We start from the raw sequence: 23,695 nt of genomic DNA, 5'->3' as shown, positions 1-23,695 counted from the left end.
TAGGACAGGAGTTGAAAGGGGATGAGGTCTACGGTTTTGCCTCCACTGAATTGTCTGGAGTTTGTTTGGGGGGAAAAAAGTGACTTGGAACCCATCCGAATATTGTGGCTTTGACTTTAAAGACCTTCCGTGAAATGTGGGAAAACATTAAAGGTAGGAGATGAAGATAGATGAGGGAATTCTAAAGAGATTTTTGCCTACTATGACCCCTTTGCCAGTCTCTTCACCACACCCCAGTTCTCCCAACAGCACTGGCTAACAGAATGCCCATGGCCACTAGGCCAAGAGCAGAGTTGGGGTCAGGGCTGGGTGAGCCCTTGCCATGAGGGATTGGTAGCACAGGCTAGGGGTTCCTAGGAGGTAGGAGTGGGCTCCTTGCGGTCTTTCAAAGGGGATGCATGGTACTGCCATTGCCCAAGGAACTGTGTCATGGTTTTGGATCCCAAGGGGGTGATTGTCCGAAGGTTTAAACATCTCAAAGGAGTCACCCAAGAGTCTGGGAGGACGGACATCAAGGTGGGAGGGGGGCAGCCAAGCAAAGCCTCTAAGTAGAGAGAGGATGTCTCAGGAACAGCATGTAGGCTGTTTGCAGAGGGAGTGGAAGCAGCAGCCTTCAAGCCTGAATGTGAGTGGGCCTGCATTCTCTACCCTTAATGCCAGGCTGAGCTGGGGCTTCACTTGAGAGACAGGGGCACCACGGAGGTTTTGAGTGGAGAAGTGCTTTGATTGTTGCTTTGCCTGAGAAACCTAGAGAATGTGGTCATGTGCAGGAAGAGCCAGAACCAGGAAGTCAGAGCCCCATGGCAGCCATGATGATTCAAATCCAAACAAGGGCAGTGGCAATGGGATGGGAAGAAATGGAGGGTAGGAAGGCCTTCTTAGGAACGGTGATGGGATAAAAACTCAGAGGGAGGGAAAAGAGCCAAAGAAGACTTAAGAGTAACAGAACAGTGGGGCCATGAATGCAGAAGAGGAAGTCAGCAGGGGGCTCTGGCTGGGCAGGAAGGGCATTCAGCTGGGTTATTTTAATCCACATGGGACACATTATTTTGTACTATGCTGGATTTTCTTGGCTTACTGAGAATTAATTTTGTGTAACAGTTTATTATCCTCACAGGTAAGTTGAGGCTCCCGGTGAGTGAGAACCGAAAGCCTCTCTTCCGGGTCTGAGCTTCAGCCTCTCCTCCTTGTATCTTGGCCCTAAGTAGGTTCTTCACTTTTATGCAAGTATCTGAGTAGCCAGGTTTCAAAGCTAGCCTCTTGTCTCCCTGAAACCTTCTCCACTTCCCCGCATCGCTATAATCTTTTGGTTATCATGTTAAATAATTTACAGCCTCTACTGGTCTGAAATTACATGCAGGGCTGCTCTGTCTGTGGCCTACCCACCAATTAGCCACACATCATTTTATCACTGCAGCGACACGCAAAGGGAAAAAAAAACAGTTGTCGTCGTCCCAGGGGAAGCTGAGGAATAGTAAGGTCTCAGAGCCGTGTGTGCGGCAGGGTCGGTCAGTCGAGGGTGGTACCTGGGATGACGCTGACGTTCTCATACAGACAGACACCTTTCTTTCCCCCATGACCTCCTCACCTGTTTGTCACATCTGTTCATTAAGAATCACAGAATCTGTAAGATAACCTCTTCCTAGGATAGCAGATAGGTTTCATTTCTTGTGTTAACTCTGAAAGACGAGAGGTGGCTGCCTGGAGGATTGCCCCGGGAAAGATTTTTAAGGCTCTAACTGGACCCAGTAGGAGAGTGCTGTGATCAATTAGTGATGTCTGTCACGGGTAGAGAATGAGAAAGGGCGGCACATTTGACATCTCTCATCCGGTTCAAACCTGAAACACTGTGACTTATTAAAGATAATAAAAGCTAACATGAATGTTTAACATGTGCTGGAGAATAGTCTAAATACTTCTTATAGAGAAACTCATTTAATCCTCACAACATCTCCTAGGGGTTCACCCACCTTTGACAGAAGAGGGAATAAGAGACACTCTTCTCCTATGACTGCCTGAATGCTCCGCAAGTAGAGGAGCCAGTGTTCAAATCCAACTAGTCTGACTTAAGCTGCGTCCTCCAGCCCCTGCTCTTTGGCTTGGTGCCATCACACAGCTCCTCAGTGGTGGGGCCCAGAGCCCACGTCTCTTGATTCTCATCCCTGAGTTCTTTTCTCGCATGGGGACAAACTGATATGCTCCCCAGGGTTCGCTGCTCTATGCCTCAGAATTGGAAGGGAAACAAGGAATAGTGTTAAGAGAGGAGCAATGCTTTATTGAGGGTTAGGGCGTGCCAGACACGGTGCAAGGATTTGAGAAGTCGCAAATAAATAAGTCGTACCCAGCTAGTGTCCTCAAGAAGCTCACACCTCAAAACAGAACCGGCCCATTTGAAATCCTGCTTCATGAAGTCTTTGCCTATAGTAGCCTACCCTGACTCGGGCTGGTCAATGTTTCTGCAGCCTGCTGATCACCTCTCCTCTTCTGTACTCGGCATCGTTGCTACCCCCCTGCCACGGTTAATCCTTTGATTAAGCTCACACCAAGGGCATACCACGTCAACACCGAGTGGAGTTCTACATGGTGTCCTCCTGACCCTGAACCCTGGGTAGTGGCTTGACTTCGTGGGGATTTGTGCATTTTGCTTTGAGAAAGCTCATCAGCTTAGGTCAGCAGGCTCCATCTGGAGGTTCATTTTATTAATTCCTCTGTAGACAATGGTCTTGTGGCCAAGTTATCAGTTAGTTTATTTATAATATATCACTTTTCAGGAAAAATCTAAAGTGACCATGTACAATAAGATTACGGGAATAGAATAAGAGAAATCTTGATTGAGATAAGGAAGAGGGAGGAAACACTGCCCATCATACAGGTTAACACAATTGTTGTGATTGAACACAACTGAACTGAGTTTTGTTTTTTTTTTTTAAAGATATTATTTATTTGACAGAGAGAGAGAGCGTGCATGCACAAGCAGGGGGAGTGGCAGGCGGAGGGAGAGGGAGAAGCAGGCTCCCCAAAGAGCAGGGGAAACCATATATGGGACTGGATCCCTGGCCTCCAGGACCATGACCCCAGCCGAAGGCAGATGCTTAGCCAACTGAGCCACCCAGGCGCCCTGAAGTGAGGTTTTATATGATTTTTCCCAGTACCCATGGCAAGATGGAAAGGAGAGTGATGCAGCTGTCATTATTGGAAAAGAGAAAGCATGATAACTCTTCAGAGGGCTCCCCAACTTATCCCAGTCAAGAGAGCTGCCTTTATCAATCTTGGCTGTGGTAGTGTAGTGCAAACATATTTGGTCTTTATTCCTGGCACAGAGCTCCTAAAGCCTTGGGATTTCCCTTGTGATAGGAGGAGTGTTTTTTGTTATTTCTAATGAGCATCTTTGATCAGATCTGAGTTTATGCTAATGAGGTGACTTAAGGCTGGGCTGGTTACTGGAAAGACCAAGTGACTAGAGGGTCCGAACGTTCAACTCCACCCACTGACCTCCAGGAAGTGGGGAGGCTGGAGATTCTATGAAGCTCTTGAACAGGTGTTTTGATGAGCTTCTAGGCTGGTGCTGGGAGGGTGGCGTACCCAGAGAGCATATGGAAGCCCAGGGCACACCTTGCCCAATGCATCTCTTCCAATGGGTCATCCCTGAGTTGTATCCTTTATAATAAACTGATGAATATAAGTGACTTCTTGAGTTCTATGAGCTGTTCTAAGAAATTATAAACCTGAGGAGGAGAGGTGGGAACTCTTGATTTATAGCCAAACTACAGAGCAGTGTGGGTAATCTGGGGATCCACACTTGGTTTTTCTTTTTTTATCCTTTTTTAAATGCAAAAAACAAGTTTATATTTTCTAAAATACCCCAGGAAGTTAATAGCGTTTTAAAATTATTTGCATATTCTAAAATTTCTTTGTTATAATTATTTGTTGATTTTTTTTTGTTTTTTTCTTCCAACATTTTATTTAATATCTAGTTAGTTAACATATAGTGTGATATTGGTTTCTGGAGTGGAATTCACTGATTCATCACAAGTGTCCTCCTTAGTATCCATCACCCATGTAGCCAATCCCCTGCCCACCTCCCTCCATCAACCTTCAGTTTGTTCTCTATTATTAAGAGTCTCTTACAGTTTGCTTCCTTCTTTTTCTTTCCTCTTCCCCTATGTTCATCTGTTTTGTTTCCTACATTCCACATATGAGTGAAATCGTAAGGTATTTGTCTTTGTCTGACTGATTTTGCTTAGGATAATGCACTTTAGCTCCATCCATGTTATTGCAAATGACAAGATGCCTTTCTTTTTGATGGTTGAGTAATATTCCTCTGTGGGGTGTGTGTGTGTGTGTGTGTGTGTGTGTGTGTGTGTGTTGGTGTGTATCACACCTTATTTATGGGGATCCACATTTGTGATTGCTATCTAAAGTAGGAGAGGGCAGTTTTATGGGACTGGGTCCTTAATCTGTGGGTCTGTGCTAACTTTGAGTAGGTAGTGTCAGAATTGAATTGACGTGTAGGATATCTAGTTACTGTTGACAGACAATTGGTTGTTGAGCGGGCTGAGGCTCTGATTTGGGGACAAGGAAGTCCAAGGAGATGGGAAAGATGGTCACATTGGAAGGAGGCACTTAATTCCCAGGAGGCTCTCCCTTCAGGACATCTGACTGTTAAAAGGGACACTCAGCTCCTTCCAAAGTTCGTAGAGTGAATGAATGACTTAGTCCTTTGGTGAATTCCTTGCTTCCCACATTTGGTGGCTAATAAATGTCTCTGTGTGTGGTGAGATAGCCAAGAAGGGAGGAAATGTCAGCAAATGGCAAACTTGCAGAGTCAGTCTTGGGCCCACCATCTCCTTCAACCCTGGGTGTTTTAGGATCTTAAAATAATGATTCTTCAATTCTAGGACATATTCTTCTGTTCTTTGAATGAGGAATACGTCTCTTATTAGGGAATGCTCACAGAATACTGGACCAAAACTTGCTGCATGGCCTCTAGTAGAAACCTACCAAGCCACCCCACCCATGGTGACTGAGGATGTGAGGGAGAGTGGCTGTGGGCTGTGGACAGTCTGTTTCGTAGTGAAGAACTGCCTGGCAAAAGGAAGATTTTTTTAAAAATTGAGAAAATAATCTCATAGAAGCACTGGGGCTTGAGATGATCTTCCAAAGAAGACTTCTAGATCCCCATAGAGATGAGGGGGTGGTGTTTTTGGAGTGAAGGAGCAGCTCCAGCAGAGGTGTAGAGGTAGGAATGAGTATGTCTTGAGGTGGGATAGCAGGAAGATGAGGATTACTACCGAGTAGGATTTTACAGTACGTACCACACACTGCTTTGGATTCTTGCCTGTAGAGAGCTTGTGTTCTCCTGAAGGAGACAGACATCAAACACAGCAGCCATATAAACATATACTTAGAGATAATGATAAAGGCCGTGAAGAAAATGAACAGGGTGCTGTTATAGACAGTGTTGGGGTTGTGGTTTTTAAGATTTTCTCTTATCCGCTACCTCATGGCACGACTCTCTGATGGAGGCAGGGCAAATACGATTATGCTCATTCTGCAGATAAGAGGACACTGAAAGTTGAGGTGACACAACAAAAAACATAGCTCTGGCTCTTTCCCCTCTAACATGTTCTGCCTACTGCGGTGTTAAGTAATCAAAGATGTTCACTGTGCACTTGATTACCCCGTCAAGCCTCCTCTTCCAGCATGTAATCTGCATGAACACAGGCCTATTTCTCTTTCTTCCCTTCCTGTGGGAACTGTCAGCCTTGGAACCTGCATCTCAGGTCCTATGATCCGTCCAGCTTCCTGGTGATGGGCCACCAGACATCGGCGATCAGCATTTTGTCACATTGAGCCCAGAGGAAACTTCCATCTCACAAACACATGGTAGCATTGTAAATGGTTGAGTAAGTTGGCCTGGTTTCCCCGCAGAGAAACCGCCATATTCTGAAACGATAGAGGCTCCTCGTCTGTAAGAGGGATTTCTGTCCTTTTCTGGGGTTGGCGCTGTTGCCACCATCCATTTGCTTGACCCACAGCACAGCAGTTCCTTTTTCTCAAGCCATTCCAGTTGGAGGGTCAGTGGGATATGAGGGTCTTCTTTCCATGAGGCCCTGCTCCAGACTGGGCTTTCAGTTCTGCCTGCGGCATCCCCAGAGTGAGATGGGAACAGATGAGCACGGGGGTGGGTTGCAGTGGTGCTATTTGGAGCAAGTTACAACAGACGGGGTCGAGCATGGACTGAGCGTTGTTCTTGCGTAGCATGTCCAACTGCCTCTATGAAGGACATCAGGAGAGGGGAGCAGTGCTACTGTCATAAAGCATCCAGTGACTCCGTAAGCCCTCTTGGACCAAATAATCATGGGAGAGATGATGAAGAGATCTGAGCCTCAGTTTACCCCGTAAGAAAATGCATGTAATGCTCACTGATATATATATATATATATTTTATCAGTAATGTCTTGAGACTGTCCTTTGAGGAAGCATACAATTTAATGACAGTCAAATCTATTCAAAGCCCTGGGCAAAGCATCGAGAACACACATTTGAATGGGACTCAGGGCACACGTTCAAGGAGTGCTGTGTCCAGTGGGAAAGACAGCTGTGTAGACACTAAAAATGGTGTGTGCGTGTCAGTTGTACAAGTCGTATGGCAGTGACCTAGGCCAGTGCCATGGGAACAGATGGCATAAGCTGGAGGACTGTGGAAGACTTCACCAGCCGGGGAACATTTGAACATGTCCTGAAGACAGAGCAGAAGTTTGCCGGTTAGAGCAGGGGACCCTGGATTCTGAGGGTGAAGCTTCATGTAGGCATTTCTGAGTCCAGACTAGGTGCTGTTCGTGCTCAGCTCTTGACTTTGGGGCTTTATTGTCTTCTCCTCCCGCCTTGTTTCCCTCCCCCCCCACGGATGGGGAGAAGCAATTTGATAGTTGTGCAGAGTGTTGAAGGATTAGGAGAACTGATTTCTCCACTTACAGAGTTCTCTAGATCTGGATGGTAAACCTCTAGCACATGGGCCACTATCTTCTTTGGATCCATTGCTGATTGGATCCCCACGTTTTCTGCTGAGCCCTGGCTTGGCTTCTGAATCTTCCTCAGTGCGGTGCTGTGGAGAGCGGCCCCCAACCTGGGTGGCTAAGTGGGGGACCTTTACCATTCCTGCCCAGTCCATCTTCTTTGATCCTGTCAGGCATGCTGGGTCCTGTAGGTGCTGGAGTCCCCTCCTACTTAGGGAACCAGGAAGTACAAAGCCAGTGTCCCCGTTTTCAGATGGAGGGGATGGCCCATAGTGGCGGAGTGGGTACAGCAGAGGTGGGGTCACCAAAGCAAAAATTCCTCATCTCCGGCTTGGCCTGCAGAGTTTCTCTCTCTGTGGTAAACTGCCGATTCTCACCAAGTTTCTGGCCTTGGTTCCTTTTCTTCTTCTCTGTGTGAGGCATTGGGAGCCACAGAGAAGGTAAGAGAAGTAAAACACATGGTTCTGTCTTAAGAGTCCTGTAATGTATTTGGAGCAATGGGGACAAGCATTGATGACATAGTTAAGAAATTGTACTATATTAACAGTGTATGTTTACATATGTGGACTCTATAATAATGTATTACACAGTGTAATAGCTATTATTTTGGATATTATTTACTAGGCAATGTATGGTTTTATGTGGCAGCATGAGCACAGGAATTCAACAATAAGGAATAGCCTGGGCTCCCAAGTGTCAGAGAAGCAGCAGGGACAGGTAAACCAGCCTTGACACCACAGCGTGATGGGGCTGTGCTCATGCTGTCTCTTAAGGAGAACAGGGGAGCAGGGACAGCTAAACTGGGCATAAACTGGGTTTAAATGACATTCCAGAGGAAAGGGACAGTAAATGCAAAACAGGGACAGAAAGAGAATGGCCCTTTCAGCAACTGCAAGTAATTCACAGGGGTCTAGCCAGGGGATCTGGAAAGTGACAAAGGTAAGGCTGGAGAGGTTCACGAAAGATTCCAAAGGCTCCTTGAAGGGTTTGGGCTTGGCCATGAGGCTGGTGCCGGGCTGGGGAGGCATGGTGAGCAGGAAGGCAGGACGGCATCCCTGAGGCAGCATCGAGGGAGGGATTACAGAGGGACAATGCTAGGGGCATAGAGGAGACCAGTATGACCCAGGTAAAGAGGGACCCAGGTCCTAAACACGGGAGAGCCATCAAGGAGGAGAAGGAATTCAAAGCACAGTAAGACAGTAGGCAAGGCAGATCTGCTGACCTACTGTTTTCTGAGGTTATGTAGGAGGAAGAACTCACTGATGGCTTCCAGATTGCCAGCTTGGGAAGGGATTTCGATAGGGAGAGAATATTCAGTTTGAGGTGATGGCTGATAATTGGGGTTCAGGGGGGTCCTTGGAAGGCTAAAGTCCAATTTCCTGCCTTTAGCCATCTATTGTCAATTTCAAGCATCCGAGATAAATGAGGATCGATCCAATCCCCAAAAAGTGACAGAGAAGACTGCTCTTTTCTCTTCAGAATGGGAATGTTTCAGAATAGGAAACTATTGGTTTTGAAACAATTCTTCCAGTAGATAATTGATCTGTCCCAGAATCTACTTAATCCCAGTAGAACTTTGTGTGATTACAAGCAAGTTACCGTAGGGTTCGGTCTTCCTTGCTCCTGTTTCCTTTACTTCTTAGGCCTTGCAGATGTAGGGTGTGGACTCTGCCCGGGGATGCCCAAGATAGGAAGCTCCAAGGACACTTTTTTGTTGTTGTTTGTTTGTTTAAGATTTATTTATTTATTTATTTGACACAGAGAGAGAGATCTCAAGTAGGCCGAGAGGCAGGCAGAGAGAGGGGGAAGCAGGCTCCCTGCTGAGCAGAGAGCCCGACTCGGAACTTGATCCCAGGACGCTGAGATCATGACCTGAGCTGAAGGCAGAGGCTTAACCCTCTGAGCCACCCAGGCATCCCTCCAAGGACACGTTTTACAGAGGATCTCACTTGGCTGATAAACTTCAGGTAGTGCTGGAATGATTCATGAATGGCTGAGCAATCCATCTGAACGCATTCTTGTCTGGCAGATGCTGGCTCATTGTCTGTAGCATATCCACCAGTGCACACACAGTTGATGGAGAAAGAAGGAAGATAAGATGAGGAGAGGAGGGGGGGAAGGAAATAGAAGAAAGTAGGAAATGGATCAAAGTGGAGTAAAAACACACATCACATAAGGTCAGGTCGGGGGGTGGACTGACAAGAGTGGAGTGAAGGGAAGGGAATCCTTCAATTGTAGGAGGTAGAGAGGAGGACAGGGATGGTGCCTGGACCCAGGGTGGCAGAGTGAGGCTGGGCATGGACACAGGACAGCCTCCAGGATATACTTGAGCTAGGGTAGCCTCACAAGCAATAATCTTAGCTCACAGAGTACTAGGGCTGGCCGCCTACACAATATTCTCTTTTTAAAAGGAATTCAAAGTTACAACTTTTATTTTTGAGTCTTTTTGGTAGGCAGGGCATGTCAAGGAAGAACAATGCCTCTAGCGACACCCCGCCTATATCCAGCAGCAACAGTAGAAGTGTGACCCTGGGTCATTTGCCCACTCACCAAACCTCCAAGGGTATCTCCAAGAATAGCGATAGGACTGCTGGGGTGTAGTGGCTATTTTCACTGCTCTACAGCAGAGCACTTGACTATGTCTCAAGCCGTTATCAGCTTCCCAGAAACAGGAACCACACCCACATTCTTGTCTACTTAAGCTGCTGGGGTGTTTAGACCTGAAGAGGGAGGGTGCTGGGAAAGGGACAGCAGGCAACAAGTAAGAGGGGAAGCCCAGTGGCCCACAAGAGCCAGAGGCCATGGTTGTTTTTCCATGGAAAGGATTGGGATTGTGTGTTGAGTCATCATTTAAACCAACAGGTCTCGTGTACTGAAGTTCTATTTTGGAACTTAAGGTACCAAAGCCCTGGTGGGTGCCCTGGTGTTGTCCAGTCTTAGGATCTTGGCCAGAAGCAATGGGAGGCCCCGGTGTAGGGGCTGTGAAGGGTAATGCATGAGCAGCATTGTGGGATCAGACCCAGGGAGATAAACGCTATATATATTTTTTGTCTCTTATAAAATCCACTCACATGAGATCTTTCTTTCCTCAAGCAGGTGAACACATTATCCCCCTAATAGGAATTTTTTCTATAGATAGTAGACCATTCACTTTGGAGAGGTCCTCCTTTTCAAAGAAGACCACTAAAGGACATTAACTGAGCTCATTTTAATATGTTAATACATCGTTTCCTTTCCCCAATGCATCCCGAGCTAGAGACTGAAGCTCGCCTCGCCACTCTGTATGCACCAGACCTCCACACCCGAGGCTTATCACAAGCAATTATCTTACCCAAATAAAAAATGAAAATGGAAAAGTTAAATAAATAACAGGACATCTTGATGGAATCGCAGTAATGCTCATCTTGGTTAACATTAGCCCTGACTTTTGGACAGCTAGATTTGTTAATACGGTTGTCCTTTGTTTAGGCATCTATCTGTAAATCTCGTGACTTTCCAAAATGATGGATGGCAGCCATCTCACTCTCCCCTAAAAAAAAAAAAAAACAAAAAAACCAAAAAACCAAACCAAAACAAAACAAACACTGTCCAGGAAACTGGAGGAAGCAAATTGGACACTGTAGTCCTGACCTAAGTATTGCCTAGATTGGAGGAAACCCTTGCAACTGAGTTCCCCTAAAAATTACTGCAGTTTTGTCTACAGCTTGTTCAGTGTTCCATTGTTCCAGTCTTCCTGCTCTGCATTGCTGTACCCGTCAGGCCTCTGTGAACTTGAACCAGAAACTGGAACTTGGGGTCACAGTCCTGATGGACTGGTTTGGGCCTGGCAGCAAACCATCCCAAACCTCAGGGGCTCAGCCTGACAGATGTGTTCACTCCCACTTCACGTGAAGGCCTGTGGGTGCTGCTGGTTTGTCCCAATGATGGCTCTGCAGATCTCCAGCCTGGCATCTCAGCTGGCTTTGACCTTTGAGCCTCTCTATCCCAGTGTGCCCTTCTACTGTGGCCATAGCAGAGAAAGAGAAGCCCAGAGATTTAGGCACTGACGATGATGTGCTTTGGCCAAGAAGTGACACAGGTTGGGTCCATTCACATTTCCTTGGCTGGAACTGGTCCTGGGGTCAGTCCAACCACCAGAGGGTAGGAAATCACACCGGGAAGAAAATGAACAGTCTGTGTTGCTGAACGCGAGCAAAGTCTAGTTCCTCAGGAACGTTGCTCACTGATGGTTGTTTTCCTTTATTTGCCCTAAGTGGTGGTAAATGAACTCTGGGGTCCACTATCTGGGATCTCCTGTGTCCTACAGACTTTTGAAGTCACCCTCCTCTTACATAAATATATATACATCACCTGTCATTTGAAAATAGACTTTTTATGAACAGTTTTAGGTTCACAGCCAAATTGAGCAGAAAGTATGGAGATTTCCCATAGACCTCTTGCTCTCCCCATGCCCCACAGACTCCCCAACTATTATCACCCCCACCCGAGTTGTACATTTGTTATAACTGATGAACCTGCATTGACACATCATTATCACCCAAAGTCCATAGTTTGTATTAGGGTTCACTCTTGGCTGACCATGTTATGGGTTCAGACAAAGGCATAATGTTGCATATTCATCATTATGGTAACACACAGAGTAGTTTCCCTGCCCCGAAAATCCTCTGTGCTCTGCCTATTCATTCCTCCTTCTCGTTTAACCCTTGTCAACCACTGATCTTTTTACCATCTCCATAGTTTTGCTTTTCCCTGAATGTTGTGTAGTTGAAATCACATAGTATATAGCCTTTCAGATCAGCATCCTCCCTGTCTTTTCATGGCTTAATAGCTCATTTCTTTTTATCACTGAATAATATTCCATTTTTTAGATGTACCACAGTTTATTTGCCATTCACCTACTGAAGGACATCTTGATTGGTTCCAAGCTTTGGCAATTATGAATAAAGCTTCTACAAATGTTTGTGTTAGGTTTTTGTGTGGACATAAATTTTTAGCTCATTTGGGTAAATATGAAGGAGCATGATTTCTGGATCCTATGGTAAGAATATATTTAGTTCTGTAAGAAACTGCCAAACTGTTTCCTAAAATGGCTGAACCATTTTGTGTTCCTTCTAGCAAGGACCGAGCACTCCTGTTGCTTCATCCACATCAGTGTAAGCATTTGGTGTTGTCCGTGTTTTGGATTTGGGCCATTCTAATAGTTATGGGGTGGGATCCCATTGTTTTAGTTAGAAATCCCCTAATGATGTAGGATTTTGAGCATCTTTTCTTATGTTTATTTTCCATCCTTTTGTCTTCTTTGGTGAGGTGGTCTGTTCAGGTCTCTTTCCATATTTTAGTCACGTTATTTGCTTTCTTACTGTAGACGTGTAAATGTTTCTTGTGTATTTTTGACCATAGTCCTTTATCAGATATGGCTTTTGCAAATATTTTTTCCTAGTCTGAAACTTATCTTTAACAAGCCTTTAATTTTTACAGAGCTAATTCAGAGTCTCAATCTCCATATGAAACCCCATAGTCTCATCAATGATTCTCAGCAAGAATCAATGTAGATTCTTGGAAGTGGAGGGGCTTGTATTTTTCTTAGTTACTTCTAGCTAAGATGTGGGTGTCCAGAGAACTTTTGATCCCTCTCTGAGTAGAGTAAATGCAAACATGAAATATAGTCTTCTTTTTCTTATAATTCCTTCCATCTCCAGGTCCCTCCCTCTATCCTACCTCCTAGCTCTATGGATCTACTAAAGGTTTGGGGAATTGGAGGAAGGTCACGGCATGACTCTGTGTAAAAACTTAAAAAGCAATAGTAGACATAGCCATTCTTCAAAAGTTTTGAGCATACTCAGTATCTCAATGGCTACCTTTTCTTTTCCCCACATGTTGCTTTTGCCTACCTCTTTCCTCTCCTCTGGACTACTTTATCTCTCCTGAATGGTCTTCAGTCTCTGAACCTGTTGTCTTCCCCCATTTCTAATTACAGGTACAAAAAAATTTCCTCTCATTTCCTGACACAGAAATATTCATTCAACCCTCTCTTTGTTTTTTGGTTTCTCCTTCTAGAACATACCCTAGGATATGTCTTTTCAATTAGGCATTTTGTCCAAACATAACAAATTTTCTCTCTTTCAGAATTCCTACTGCTGCCATTTTAAATATCCCCTCACTCATATTTGTAGGATAATCTTGCCCAGTATGATATGGAGATAGGGTTAAAAAAGAGTGTAGGAATGACCCACCTTAGCAAGGCTGAGTGAACCGTGTGTCCAGTTTTGGGAATTAAAAGTGGTATTTTATCTATAATGACCACCCACAAGCATATCTGTTCATGGAAGAAATCTCATCATAAAATCAGGTGTTTAATTTTAGGGACAGTTTACCCACTAAGTTTTTCTAAGACCCTGTAAAGGACTACTACAGAGAAAAAAAATTGAAAATGTTATAACTTGGAAGTGTCATTGAAGAGTTAAAGTGGGGGCCTGTTGCCTTCACTCCCACCCTCCCCCCTGGCAGCAAGAACCTTGGTGGTAGATGGTGTTTGTCCGAGTCATGCATGGCACAGCTCTTAGGAAATGCTGCCAAAGATAGCCACATGTGGAGGAGGGGCGCAACACACCATTTTTTACCCTTGGAAGTCGGAGAAACTCCGAAAATTACTTGAATATTTCATTATTGTTATTTCTTATGAACATTTACCAACATTCAGTTGATTACTAATTGTGGATAGCCCCACCTCCTCGTTTGTGTCTTTCAACCAGTCCTAGTGTTGTGCTGGAGGCTGCGACGTGTGGTTATTCCTCTGTGTGTTTAGAACTCTGTGGAGGTGCTATTTTGGATTTTACATAGACTCATTCCACTTAACTCCCTCCAAGTAAAACCAACAGTTTCTTTTTACTCTCCCACGATTTGTTTCTCTTGAATTCTTTTTCCTCTTTTCACCACGTCCCTGGGTCCTTTACCTTCATCTGATGATCTACACTTGGGAAGATTGTTCCAGGTTTCCTTATCACTGTGGCCAGAATAGGGTGCAAGGCTCCATGTCCTCCACGACTCCTCACGATGTAATCTCCTTCTTCAAACCTCTGAGTCAGCCCCTGGCATTCTATGATTCTATCATTGTTAGTGACATTATTTAAGACGATTGGAAGCCGATGAGGGTATTTGACGCCTCATAGTGAAAAGAACCATTAAAGAAAAAAAATACGTAATTCACATAACTTACTGGGTGTTTTCACTTTGAAGGTAAATATTTTGTCCTTGGCCAGGTTGGCACTGGAATTTTAAGAAAGGAGCATATGTGATTTTAATTTTCCTGTTTCTTTTGCCCTGATTTAGAATGCGTGGAGGGTTGTAGGCAGGGAATTCCAGTAGGAATGAAAAAAACTTGGAGAAAAATGTAGAGGATGGAGGTTACTCATATATATTTACTTATAGTCTTTCACTCTTGTAGTGAGAAGTTGAAAGAAATGAAGCAATAATAAGAATAAATTATTTCAGTGTCTATAATGCAATGGTCGTGGTGTTAGGCACTTGGCGCTAGCTATCACGTAGGATCTGAGGAGTTAAGAAACAAGGGCTGTTAATTCATGCAGAAGCAGCAGGCTTACAGCGAGCCGAAGAACTGCATCAGTGGTTGGAACTCATGAGAAAGCAAATATTAAGACTATAAAGAAATTGCTAAGTAGTTAGCCTTGTCTGATAACCAGTGGAGCCGCCCCCCCTGCCTGGAGAAAAGTGACTTTCTGGCAGCAGATGTAGAGGTTTGTCTTCAAGATTGCTAAAAAAAACAAAAACAAAAACAAAACAAAAAAACCCACAAACATGTTGGCCAGCTCACCAGCTAACGAGACCTATCAATTTTTTACATTTTTATGATCAGAAAAAATAATATGATTTTAAAAGCATTCAGTCTCATTGTCCACATCCTGCGGTGCTAGGGAATGTGCGGTGGGAGGGCCCCGAACACAAAGGACTGTGCCCTCTAGAAACTCTCAGGTCAGGAGGATAACCCTGAGACAGAGGATATCATTCATTATTGCTTTCAATACTTCCATTTCAGATTCAGGGGGGCCAGCAATGGAGGGCAGGCTTAATCCGGGTGGGATAGGGACCAAGGGGAGCTTTTCCTCTCTTAGAATTGGGGCACCCTTTTTAGAGGAGGTGGCCCTGTTTATATTGGCCTTCACAGTGGGAGAGAGGACCTTGCTTTGGTAGAGGGGGAGGTAGAGACACTTGTATCCATCTTGAGGAGACGCCCAGGAATGGAAATAAGAGGTTGAGATCAGCACTGCCCTTAGACTCAACAAGAGGAGTCCTTATCCTGGTCCTGCAATGTTGGGGCCCCGCTCTGCCTCTTTCTGACTCTTCCCTCAATGGAAGGTGAAGAATCCATGGGACTGAGGATGTGTGTCCTCCCTGACCTCATGCTTCTTCACCGTCACTTGTTAAGTCACGCTCTAGTTGCAGAAATGGGAAACCCTTGGGCTTTCAGGGACAGCATCGCCTCTTTCCTGGGCCATTCCCCTGGGGCACAGAACAAAAGACTCTCGTACACACCCTGGACCTGAAGGTTTGTGGGGAGTAGCGGTTTGCAGAAGGCATATTTGGGGTTTGGGTGTGTGGACTGGAGTGTCTGCATCCATGTGAGGCTCGTGCTGTGCAGGACAGAGCCACCGATGGAAAGAGAAAAGGCAGGGCAGAACCCTGGGACTGGCTTTCTCTCTGTCTCCCGGCCCATGCACAAGTCTGAGTTTGAGAGTTCTAAATGTGAAATTGGCCTTCCAGGGTAATCTGGAGGTGTATTTGTAGAGTAAGAAGATAGAAAATATTTTCTTTAGCAGTCGTTGGCTTGATACATATTAGACGTGTCCTGTGTGGCCTCCGTTTTTATTCTTCCCCTGGGCCTGCAAACGTGCCCTCACCTGCTCAAGATTATTGTTAAGGATTTTCCTTTGGAAGTAGCTGCGTTCATGGGGCAGAGGAAGAAGACAACAGACATCTGGCCTCCCTTTCCCACTGATGAATCAGACTCACTCTGGACAAAACATAACATGGGTCCTAATAAGTGAGGCGAAGCTCCCTGAATTCTCTGTGTGTCTGGTTTATCACAGGGCACTGGTGCTCAGGTGGTGGTGTGTGTAGGACAGGGGTGCTGCCCATGTTCCTGAAGCCCTCTGACCCTCTCTGATCGAGAAGGAAAAGTTTGAAGAAGGATGAATTGCAAGAGAGTTTTGCCTGTGATCATGTTCACGATCTCTCTCTCACTCTCTCTCATATGCGCGCTTTTGCGCGCGCGCGCGCGCACACACACACACACACACACACAATTTGTGGAGCTTCCTTTCCATCCCTTTCTCTCTTTACACTTGGGAGGCTCCCCGGAGGCTTTTCTTCCACCTGTTTGCATCGGCTACAAAAGGGGCTTGCAAAGAGAGTTGCTATGGCACATCTTTGCAGATAACAGGAGTTGGCAGATGTTTTTTAATTAAAGAAATTCAGGTTATGAAAAAGATGTCATGGGTAGAGAGAGTGGGAACTTGCCAGCCGCCAACCCCTGCTCGTCTCTGCTCAGCCCCAACACGGAGCATCTGCTTCTGGATTTCATGAAATGCCATTGTTGGAAGTGGAAGGGAGGGGGGAGCAGATGTAGGTATCAAGACGCTGCCAGCTCTTGATTATCTACCAGTTGGGGTACAGGGCCAAAACCGGGATGATCTAGATCCATGGAAAACACGAAGCAACACTGTAGCATGATGTTTTGTCTTCCTTCTTTGACAAACTATCCATAAGAGCTCTGCAGGACTTGGAGTCTTCTTGACTCCTTCCCCCTTCCTTTGGGGCCAATTACAATAACAAGATAATGTACAAAGGACAGAAAAGCAAGTATCTTCAAGTCCTGCTTTTCCATGTAGCTCTCTCTGATTGCTTTAGCCAGCAACACCATCATAGCTAGGTCTTCAGAAGGAGCTCTGAGGCATTCACTTTGCCATGAAGGGAATGAAGCCCATGGAGGGGAAATGACGTGTTCAAGGTCTCCCAGTGAAATCAGTGACAGAAACTGGTCTGGAACCAGGTCTACCGACTCACTGTCACCAGACATGAAGATTGCTTCCTTTTGAAAGTCTTAGAGTTATTTTGGACTCTACAGGTGAACACTTGGTTGAATGCTATTCTTCGGTATTTTTTCCTGTGTCAGTATCTTTGAATATGCCTAGTAGAAGTATGAGTGAAAGAGTCACAAAATTTGAATGCCTACAGAAGCCAGTTAGGTAAAGCAAATGTGTAAATAAGTCAGGTGAAACACAATAGGGAGTGGTGAGGCCTGGGGCATACCTGAGGATACATGTCCATCTTTAACAGCTTCTAAACAATAAAAATATTTGAACAGTATGCTGGCCAAGCAGAACATCTGGAGGACACAGTTGGCTCTTGTGTTGCCAGACTGCCACCCCTGCCCAAGGGCCTAGGACTTTGGTAGTAGCCAGGCATAGGTGCCAACACTGTCTGATAGAAATGCAAATACAAGCCCCTTCCACATGTAACTTAATTTCTAGTAACCACATTCAACGTTAAAAACAAAGAGGTAAAGTTCATTTTAATAATACACCTTGCTTAATCATATATATCAAAAATTTTGTCATTTCACCATGTAATCAACTTAAAAATGGTTAATGAGGTGTTTTACATGCTGAGTCTTTGAAAATCTTTGAAAGTCAGTGTGTATTTTATGGCAGATCTGGGATTTGACTTTACCTTTCTTACAAGTTACTTACGCAATTTCACAGATGCTGGCAGAAGCAATGAGATCCTTGGGTCAGAGATAAAGGATTTTATTACTCATGGCACAGCAAAACAGTGTGAACACCAGCACATTTGCCTCAGTTCCCCTGGTCCCTGAAGTAGGCAGAAGTCTAAGGTGGCCCCAGAGATCCTCAGTCCCTTATATACTCACACCTTCTCCTAGTTATTCAATCCCTATGAAGGGATTTTGCAGAAATAATTAAGATCTCAAATCAGTTGGCCTCGAAGTAGGGCAATTAAGCAGGTGGGTCTGACCTAGTCACATGACCTTTTAAACTCTGGCTCTAGAGGTCAGAGACAGAGGTGTCAGAGAGATTAGAAACATGATCTGACAGTAAGAAATTCTCCATTATTGGCTTTGACACGAAGGGCACCATGTGGAGAGAAGTGCAGGAGGGCTCCATGAGCTGACAGTGGCCCCTGCTGACAGCCACCAAGGAAAATGGGGGCTCTCAGTTATACAATCACAAGGAATTAAACTCTGCCAGCAACCTGAATGAGCATGGAAGTGGATTTTTCCTCAGTGTCCAGATGAGAACTCTGGTTCTAAAGCCTGGTGATACTTTATTTTTTTATTTTTTATTTCATGTAAATATTTATTTATTTGAGAGAAAAAAAGAGTGCGAGCATGAGTGGGGGAGGGGCAGAGGGAAAAGTGGAGTCTCTGCTGGGCAGGGAGCCCAGTGCAGGGCTTGATCCCAGGATCCTGAGCTGAAGGCAGATGCTTAACTGACTGAGCCACCCAGGTGTCTCAGCCTGGTGATACTTTAATTCAGCCTTTGAGACCCTGAGCGGAGAACACTTGTATGGCTCATGACCTACAAAACTATGAGCTAATAAATGGGTAGTATTTTAAGCTGCCAAGTTCGTGATAATTTGTTACTCTGCAGTGGAAAACTAATACCCCCTGAAGTCTCTTGGGGATGGCATAGAGGGCCCAGGGGGTGGTTGCACATGTAATGGGTTTATGTTATACATGGAGAACCTCAAGCCTGGGGAACTCACCTTCTTATAGAAAGCAGAAAGCAAGCCTGTTCTTTGTCCCAAAGGCAGAGATTACCTCATTCCTCAAGGATGCTCACTGTGAACACAATTCTTTCTTATACCCGAGGTAAAAAGCAATCAGCCTCTTCCATTCTTGGCATACCCTATAGACTAAATGTTTACGTCCCTCCAAATTCATATGTTGAAATCAGGTCCTCGGTGTGATGGTATTTGGAAGTGGGGCTGTGGGGAGGTGATTAGGTCATGAGAGTGGAGCCTTATGTGTGGGATTCGTATTCTTATGGAAGAGATCCCAGAGAGCTCCCTCACCCCTTCTATCATGTGAGGACAAAACAAGAAGATGGCGGTCTACAAACCAGGAGGCAGGCCCTCAGCAGACACCAAATCTGATCAACTTGATCTCAGACTTCCAGCCTCCAGAAGTGAGAGAAATAAATTTCTGTTGTTGAAACCACCTAGCCTATGACATTTTTGTTATATCAGCCCCAAAGGACTAAGATTCCTACCAAACAAAACATGTGGCAGCAAGATGGATCCATGAAAGAGTGTCTCTCAACATTTTATACTCATGGCACATTTCCATTTGGACCAGCCACATTTCAGATGCTCAGGAGCCATGGGTGCTTAGTGGCCAACAAATTGTACAGCACAGATATAGAAACTACCAAGTATTTGTTGACAGATTGATTGGAAATTGAGAATTGAGCTCTGGGCCCTTTATCAGTATAATTGATGGCTTTGCCTAAGGTTTAAAAGTTGTTAATGAAGGAGAGGTTAGTTAATTGGTCTGTCCATCGACTAAGTGAAGGATTACCTAAGGGCAGGATCTGACTGGCAGACTCCTTTGTATCTGCCTACTCATGAGTATTATCTTCTGTCCTCCTGGGTATTTCTCAAATTTTCTTTTTTCCCTCTAATTGTTCCCTCTCCCCCATGAAATCATATACCACAGATTATATTGTATATCTGTTTATATTCTGTGGCCCTTTGGAAGGCTGTACATCATTAATATGTAAGTAGTTTTAGTCCCCTCCAATCAAGTTTTGCCCTCTTGGGGACAGTATTGCCCCTGCTAAGGATGTGCCCTTTAGAAGACTACTGTTACATTTAACAAACTCACCAGAGGCAAACTGATAAACTAGTTTTCCATTGTATTTCAGTTAAGGTAGAATAACTTAGTCTAGGGATGTTCTCATGATGTCAGGTGCTCAGAGTGTGGGGATCCTGGGGGTATGCAGATTAGAGATCCAAAGAGCTGGGCTCACTTGCCATTGTCACCTTATGTCTGTGTTGCTGCATGAAGTCCCCACTTAACTGTTTTTGTTAGACTTTTGTCCTGCCAGACTGCAACCCCTGCCCTAGGGACTACAACCTCAATAGTAGCCAGGCAGATAGACCAGCATTATCTTTCCTGGGAGACCACTCTGGATAAACACTGAAGCATTTTTGCTCCTAGGGTCCCCTTCACCCATCACTTACATACTCCAATCCCAGTGACCACCCCCTTTTTTCTCAAGCATTTTGGAGAGCAGATAGCCCCATTCAGCTTTGAGACAGTTATTTTGACCTTTGGAAGAGTGAGAGGGAAATGTGTCTGTCCTAGGAAGAATATGATAAGCCAAATTTTCAGGTGAAAGTAACTTTTAAATTCCTGAAAGTTGACTGTTGGAGAGGCAGGCCTAGGGGAGTCAAGATTGCATATTCAATATCCTTGGAAGTCAGGTCCTTTCTTTGTTCTGGGACCACTGATTTCATTTATAAAAGGGAAGTATTACCCACTTTACTTTAGAAGTATGCTTTTAACATCTTCAAAGTTTTTTTGTAATTAACTTCTAACTTACCTGTATAATGGTCAGGGCATTTGGTCTGTATGACACCAGTTCTTTGGTATTTATTGAAACTTGATTAGTGGCCTAGCATATGACAAGTTTTGTTAGTGCTTCCAGTGTGCTTGAAAAGAATATATTCCTTAAAATTACCTGAAAAGTTCTTTATATGACTTTAGGTAAAGTTTGTTAGTTGTGAATCTTCTGTGTCATTATTGACTTTTCTATCTGCTTGATTTACTAATTTGAAAGAAGCTTATTATCATCTCTCACTGTGAGGACAGATTTGTCAATTTCTTCTTGAGAGTCTATTAATTTTTGTTTTGTATACTCCAAAGCTTATGTCAATAGAAGTTTGTAATTATCTTATTTTTCTGATGAATTGTTCTTTTTATTATTATAAAGTACCTCTCTTTAACTCTAGTAGTTCTTGAAATCTATTTTATATGGAATTAATATGACACCAGATTTCTATTAGATAGTATTTATCTGCTATGTTTTTCCCATCCTTTCATTTATAATATTTATGCACTTTTAAATTTTAGCTATGTCTTTTATACAGTATAAATAGCTACCATTTTAAAAAGACAATGAAAAATCTCTGTCTTTTACTGGGGAAGTTTATTTCATTCATATTTATTGGAATCACAAATACATTTAAATTTATTTCTCCCAAAGATTTTGTGTTTTCACTTGTTTTGATTTAAACTTTTTTCATTTTTCTCTTTATTTCTATTTTATTTTGAGTCAATAAAGTTCTCTTTAATGCTCTATTCTACTGATTTTAATATTGGTCATGCTATTTTTATTCTTAAAGACAACTCTGATATAATAGCACATACATTTGACTTGGAATATGTCATTCAGGATTGTGTTGTACACTTCTAGGGAGCACAATCACATTGTTTTCTGTGTTGTTAAGTGGTAAGGCCTTGAACTCTACCTTTTTTCCAGAAATACAAGGAGCCTAAACCATTTTGACTGGTCATTTCTTCCTGCCTCCCATATTGTTGTCTAACATTTTACCCTTTGCTTTTATATCACAAATTAGTCATTTTTAAATCATTATTGATTTATACTGTCCTTTCTTATTTATATTTACCTATAACTTTACCAGTTGTTTTGTTCACCATTTTTTCCCTTGCATTTTAATTTCCCTCTGGATTCAATTTTCTCCTTGAGGGGAAGTACTTTAGTAGTTCTTACATTAAGGGCTTGTTAGGTATACACTCTCAGTTTTTGATTGCCTGAAAAAGTCTTAGTTTACCTATATGTTATATATTTTCTCTTGTATGTATTGTATAAAGTATAACAACAACAACAAAAAAAACCCCACAACATTTTTAGTCATTGCTGTGCCGTCACTCTTGAATGATAAGTTAACTGGGTATAGAAGTCTAGGTTCACAGGTTGTTTTTTTTTTTTTTTTCTCAGCACTTGGAAGATATTTGTACTTGTTATTAATTTATTGCCTCTCAGCTTCAAACCTACCCTTCTTTGCTATACTTTGTGATAATCAGAACTGAACTCTCTAGATTACATTTCGCTCTAGCCAGAAGGCTTCATGTTAGGCTCTGCCAAGAGAGGGCACCAGAGGGACACTTCAAGGCTGGAAGAGGAAGAAGGAAAAAGGAAACTTTTTTTCCTTCTGTTGTTCTATTTTTTGGCTTCACAGTGAGCAAATCAAAGTATAAGGATCTTTGTTTATCTGTGGCACCCTCCAGCCAGTTTCTTTGGGAACTGGAAGGTGGCTCCTAGATCTCATTTCTTATTAAAGACCAATTTCTTTGTCATCACATCAGTGGGCACCATGTTCCTATGGCAACCATGGCCTCTTCTCAGAGATCTGAATTTCAGCTTTGCAGGGTCTTGTCCTCTGGGATTTTAAGTTGTTTTCTTGCTCACTCTCCTCTCTTTCCTAAGGGTAGCAGTTTTTTGTGTGTGTATAGTTTCTATCTCTCACACCTTAGAGTTTGTTTTGCCCATTTTAGTTATCAACCACCTTTTGCCAGGTAATAATTCATCACATTAAATTTTCTCTGTTTAAACTGCTGCTGTGGTTTCAGTCTCCTGCCTGGACCTTGACTGATAAAATACTATTTTGTTAATTTCTGTTTTATTTTTTTGTTTTGTTGCTGTGCAAAACAGTATTGTTGACAAAAGGTCTGAATAGACACTTCACGAAAGATGATCTAAACTGGCCAATAAGCCTATGAAAAACCATTCAGTGTATCAGTCCTCAAAGAAAAATGCAGACTAAAATGACAATGAAATGCCACTACACACCCATAGGAATGGCTAAAATTAAAGAGATTGAGGATAGTAAATGTTGACAAGGATGTGTGACTGGAACTCTCATACTTTGTTGGGACTGTGGAATTATACAACCAATTTGGAGAAAGGTCTGGTGGTGTTTTATAAATGTCCATCTACTCTATGACCCCAACTATTCCACTCTAAGTTATGTACCCAAGATACAATGTTCACAAAAAGACTTTTTCAAGAATATTCATAGGAGATTTTCTCATCATTTCTAAAATGGAAAGAGCCCAGGTGCCCATCAGTAGGAGAATAGATAAACAAACTGTTATATTCATACAATGGAAAACTACTCAGTCGTAAAAAGGACTAAATTACTGATACATGCAGCACCATGGTTGAATATGAAAATCAGCATGCTAAGTGAATGAAGCCTTATACTAAAATGTAAATTTCATTTATGTGCAATTCCAGAATAGGTGAAAGTAATCCATGACAGAAAAAGATTAGTATAGTGGTTGACTTTGGGGGAATGGGAATGGGGATCAACTGGAAGGGAAATGAAGGGACATATGGGTGACTGATCGTTTTATATTTGATAGAGGTTTGGGTCACATGGCGACTTACATTTATGATTTGTGCATTTCATTATGTATGTTTGACATCAAAAGAGAGGCACCTACAAACAAGTACTGTGCTCTACTTAATAATATCCTTGCTGAAGCACTCAGGGGACAGTCTAGTAATATCTATAGTGTTCTTTGAAATGGACACATATGAAAACATCCCCAA

This window comes from Martes martes (assembly GCF_963455335.1).
Source record: "Martes martes genome assembly, chromosome: 15".
Lineage (NCBI taxonomy): Eukaryota > Metazoa > Chordata > Mammalia > Carnivora > Mustelidae > Martes > Martes martes.
This window is presented reverse-complemented; position numbering follows the sequence as displayed.